This window comes from Octodon degus, unplaced genomic scaffold (genome assembly GCF_000260255.1).
Source record: "Octodon degus isolate 3935 unplaced genomic scaffold, OctDeg1.0 scaffold00028, whole genome shotgun sequence".
In the NCBI taxonomy this organism is placed as follows: domain Eukaryota; kingdom Metazoa; phylum Chordata; class Mammalia; order Rodentia; family Octodontidae; genus Octodon; species Octodon degus.
In genome coordinates, this window is record NW_004524604.1 from 4089466 (window position 1) to 4095236 (window position 5771).

General features: G+C 41.9%; 1 pseudogene; it reads right to left on the bottom strand.

The window, feature by feature from the left end:
- Positions 1-2385: 2385 nt before the first annotated feature.
- On the bottom strand, positions 2386-3299 carry LOC101569314 (annotated as a pseudogene).
- Between the last annotated feature and the right edge of the window lie 2472 nt (positions 3300-5771).

Below are 5771 nucleotides of genomic sequence, written 5' to 3' on the forward strand. Positions count from 1 at the left end.
TTAATTCATGATACGGTACTGGGATTATGAGTGTGAGTGCTGCTGAGATTATGAGTGTAAATGCTGCTGGGATTATGGTTATGAAGGCTGCTGGGATTATGCGTATAAATGCTGCTGGGATTATGGGTGTGAGTGCTACACCCAGCCTGGGACAGAGAGCCTGAATGCAACCTAAGGGAGACAGACTTGCTCTCTGCTCCATTGTTGCTGCCCCTCCTGCCCTATGCTCTTGCCGTTTTGCTGCCTTCCACCACCATGAACTGCTGCCCTCTTCCATGGTGCTCTGCCTTAGAGCCAGCTGGGTATGAACTGCAACCTCCACAAACTGTGGGCTAAATAAACCTTTCCTTTCTTCATTTTTGGTGTTGGTTATTTGTCCCAGAAATGAGAGAAAAAGTAAACAAGACACAGTTATAAAATAAATTTAATTTTTAAAATCCAGCAAAATCAAAAAACCACAAAGTGGCCCCCCAAAAAGTAAAAAAAATGGTGAAGCAAAAGAACATTTCTCTCAACTCTTTCAGAGCTTCACCACAGTGGAGCCTTGCCAAGGCCACTGCCAGCTTTGCTCTTGGCATAGAGAACAAAGGACAAGGAACAAATCTTAATGTTCTGTGGCTGCTTCTTAAGTTTCCGTGGCTTTCTTAGGTTGTGTATTCCTGGATAAATATATTGAAGACCTAGAGAAAAAGTGTGCACGTGTGTGTGTGTGTGTGTGTGTGTGTGGGCACACTCCACCAATCATGACTCTCCTGAAGTGTTTCAGTAGCACTCAATAAATACTTAATGAAAAAAGCAGTGAATAAATGAATTCATGCTGAACAACCAAATACAGATAGAGCCACTGGTATGAAGTTAATAAAGAACAATTATAGAAATTTAGAAAGGTCATTATTTTCCATGAGTCTTTAGAAGTTGTGGAAGGGAAGGCTTTTGTGGACAAGGAACTCATTTTGGAAAGCCTATCAATGAGAGAAGAGTCCAAAGTACTTATTCTCAGCTGGGTCACAATCTCTTTCCTCAGGGTGTGTTTTTTTCTGTACCTAGTGACAAAGTGTGTGGTGGGATTGGTACTTTTTCTCCCATGAGGATACAGGGATGTCAGCAGGGAAGCAATGTTTGTTGGGGTCACTTATTACAAAAATGAATTCATTACATGTGTAGTGAGTTGGGATTTCTTAACAGACTTAGAATTGTTTATTACAAGATTTTAAAATAATTTTTTTAGACTCCATGTATACTTTATTTTTAATATGACTGAATGACCATTTACAAAATAGCTCCTGAAGTTGTTTTTTTTTTGTAAAGACGCAGTCTTGCTATGAGGTTCAGGCTTGCCCTGAAGTCACTGTACAGTTTGGTGAACAGAGATTTAGTCTAACTGAAATACTTAAGTCTGACTGATTTTGTTAAAAATCTAATGTACAAAGCACACTTTGCTTGGATACATCAGAACATATAATCCTTTAGTGAACACAAAATTTAATTCTCAGATTCCAAGTGAGTGGTAGCAAACAAAAGGCTAATTCCAAGCATGAACTAAAATCAAGTCTAATTTTCAGATGCTGACGGAAACACTGAATTGGGATTTCCAGAAAGAATTCAGGTTTTAGGAAGTACAGAAAGGTGAGTAGGCAGATTAATACTGAGATTCTCTTAAACTGCACAATTTTACTAAGTGAAAACACAATTTACAAACTGATGGCAATAAATATTTGAACGTATCTTCCCAGCAGAGTGAAAGCTGAGAATGCTCTAAGGTTCAGACACAGCTAAGGTAAAAACAGGTCATCCTAGAGGTTGTTGGTTTTTTGTTTTTTTTTTTTTTTTGTTTTTTTTTTGGTCTTGTTTTGAGATAGGGCCTTGCTATGTACCCCACGATGGCCTTGAACTCACAATACAGGTATGCACCACCATACCCAGCTCATGCCAGACTTCTGATTATTCTGAGGCACAGAATAACTACATTGATGCTTTCATCTGCTATGTATCATTTTTAATGTATTCCTATGTAAAAATTCTGAGATAGCTATCATTTAAGTATCTACTATTTGGAAATATTTGAGTAACTAATGCTGTGAACATTTTTATTAATTTATACCATCTTTTGTTTGAGACAGGGTGTCACTATGTAGCTATCCCTGAACTCACTATGCAGCCAAGGTTGGCCTTGAACTCACAGTGATCCTCCTGCCTCAGCCCCCTGAGTGCTGGGATTACAGGCCTGTGCCACCATGCCTCATCCATATTGATACTAAAAGACATTTATTTTATATTGAATAATTGGTATTTTGAAAATAAGTATATTTTTCTTTCTGAGTAGCCCTTAGGAAAAAAGTAACAAATATAGCTTCCAGTCATCCATGACTTTCCTAACTTGTAATTATTAAAAATTTCCTTATTGGAAAAAAAAAATATCACTAGAACCAAAGTGCAGCACACCTGACTTCTCCTTTCTCCTACTTCTGCACATCTATTCCCAGTCACCACACTTGTGCAGCTTCCAGTCTCTCAGAACCAGCACTACAAATGTTCTCGAAAAGGCTCGGCCGTGCATCTGAGTCTCTGAATGATGACGGAGTTCCGCAAATCTGCTTCTTCCAGAGTAAGTGTCTCATCCAGCGATCCGAGGAAGGGCAGCACTGTTGCCAGGGAGAAGGGCGGGGCACTCTCAGCCCCGTGGTGTTTCTCAATGAAGTCTTTGATATGACTTACCCTATGAGAAACATTAAATTTCTGGATGATCCTTTTCCCATTGGCTAGCCATATCTGTATATTAGTGATGGGCTCCAAGTTATTCAGTGAAACAGTAGACAGATTATTTTTACTTTCAACTTCAATAGTCTTTGTTTTAGAAACAATTTTTGGTGTTGCACTTCCCAGTCTGTGCCCCTGCCCTGAGAATGGCTGGAATGCAGCTTTGTGGGCACACAAACTTCATTTTTCTTTTCTTCAACTTTAACATCCACCTCCTCTTTATCAAAAATTCCCTGTAATTCTGAAGGTAACTCCCCCTTTTTGATGGAGTTTAGAAACTGTTGACTCGCACCATCAGAATAACTTCTGAAATCATCATTGACTGTAAATCCATTTTTCCACAATTGTATATTTACATCTACCTGTTTCTTCTGTTCAGTAGGGGATAAGCATTTGGCTCCAACCTTCTGAGCTTCCTCAAAAAGATTGTCAACAAAATAGTCACAATTCCTTTGTCAATTATCATTAAATGGCTGATTGTTAGATCCTGTTTCACAAACCCATTATTCTTTTATACTTTCAAGATTATCTACTTCTTTCATTCTCTTTGTATTTTCCTGGGCGTGGCCTCGCAGCCTCATCCTCCACACACTCAGGGCCCTTGGGCACAGTCGTCACTGTTAGGCGGGAATCCCTTAAGCCCGAGGGCCACTGCCCTGAGACCCTCTCAGGCTACTCAGTCGCGCTGCCGAGATCTGGCGCGCCTTCCAAGGTCTCGTAGGGCGCGCGAGCCCAAGATTTTAAAATAATTATAAGGGTACAAGTCATAGACTTCAAAATATGAAAGAGTAGAAGTGAAAATAAGCTTTCTTTCCTTCTCTTCTTACCATAGGTGGAGAGAAAGGCAGGGTAAACTGGCCAAATCAGAGTGAGCTGCTCCTCAAACAAGAGGTCCCCAAAGGTGGAAACGCAGGCTCTGCGTTCTCCACTAGTCCCCCTTGTCTTCTACTGTTATGAGTTGGCGTTTGATAATCTGAAAACTACATGACAACAGAGGGTTTAAATGGGAAATGGAAAGATCTAGAACTAAGGAAGCAGAATGGCACCTTCTGCCAAGACTCCTGCAAAACAGAAAAAGGGGGAAACAGCTAAGATGTTTGGAGCTCCATCTTCTGGTTATGGAACAGCATAAGACCGAGATGCGATATTCCACGTGGAGCCGCAGAAACTGGCTTAAAGATACCCTCATCGAATTGACTTTTCCTGCCAAGCGGACTTCAAGTTCTTGAACTTGGAAAGGCAGCTCTTCATGGTCTAGCTCCAACCCCTTCTCTGTCACCTTCGTCCGTGCACTTTAGCAGACATTTGCCAGAGCCTGTAGGTGCGCCTTCTGGAGCTGGCCTCCAGGCGAGGCACCGAGCTGTCCGCCTGCTCTGAAGGACCCTTCAAGTCACACAGCATCCAGGCCAAGTTGAATAGTATGTCACATTCAAGAGACTATACACATAACGCCCAAACACTGATCCTCTCTCCAAATTGAAACTTAACAGAAATAAGTACCAGTCTTAATTCTGTTTTTCTCAGAACGGTGTGGGCGAGTGGTCCCTTCTGGATATGATTTAAACTGTGTTGTATGTGTAATCGGACTTGCAGAAATCATTGATTGGTACCTCTTGTAAACTGGAGCAGGGACGCATCATGTGTGAGTATGTTTCATACACATAGCATAACACTAAATGCAGTTGCTTTTTCACATGCTGCCATACATCTCGGGAATCTACCACTCTATTACATATCTATCTAGTTTATTCTTTTTAATAGCAACCTGTTATTCCATATTTAATCCATCTCTTTTTTAGGCCTGTCTGTATCATTTGAAATATTCCTGGGCACAGTATTCCTGGACTAGACACACTGTGAAGTAGAATCCCTGGCCACAGAGTGTGTATGTGTATGACTTTCACACTCTGAAAGGGCATTACAAGAAAAGGGTCTTTTTCTTGCTCCTATGGTTGATACACTGTGTTAACTAGTAAGTCTAGAAGCTTAACTAAGTAACTCAGCAGTTGTACATCCCAGAGGGTAGAGGATCTACCCCTAGCACTCTAGGATGTTGTACAAATTGTATCAACTTTAGAAGTTTAGAAGTTTAGCTAAGTGACCCAGCAGGGGGCCTGGGTCCTCACTTCTAACCATCCTGAGCCTGTGCAGGAGGAGGGCACAGAGATGGTGTGAGTGCTACATGCATCCAGGGCTGAGTAGCCTGCTTACACGGTAAGAAAGGAGAAGGCCTGTTCTCTTTTTGCTCTTGTTGTTTTTGCTAAATAAACATTTCCTCCTTTAACTTTGGGTGTTGGGTATTTCCTCTCAGCAACCAGAGAAAAATAACGGAGACACCTGCGTACTTCTTTGGCCATACATCTGCCAATATTCCCTACACTTAAACTTTTAGAGTCAATTTGGTAGCTAAGAAATCCTTTTTCTTTTCCCCCTCTTACCAGCGATTGAACCCAGGGTCTTCACACTAAGCTATACTCCCCTGATTTTTCCTTTTCCAGGATGGGCTTAAATTTGTGATTGTCCTTCCTCAGCCTCCCAGAGCGCTGGGATTACAGGCACATGTCAAGACCTGGTGTTTTATTTTAACTGCACTGCTCGAACATTCTGTACGTTTATTGAACATTTATTTGGTCTACTCTTTTGAGACTTGGCTCTAATTCTTTACGTGTTCATGTCCTTTACTCTCTCTGGAGAGTTGTTTTTATGTTTGATTGGCAGTAATTCGTTGCACATTCTGATGGCTCTGCGCCCATGCAGAGGTCTCTGGGTCATCACCGAGGTGAGTCGGCACGTAGCGGGGATCCCAAAACCAACCACCAGCCGCTCCTAGACTGACTTCCCTTTTCCTACCTGGATTAACCGTGAAGCTCCCCTTGATTTTGGCGTGTGTTGAACCTCCCCCAATCCGCGCCTGTTACGACCCCGTGTAAGCTCCACCCCGAGTTCAGTCCGATAAAAGCTCCAACCTCATCCTCATCTCCAGAGTCTCCAGTTTCTGCCCGACAGCCCTCCTG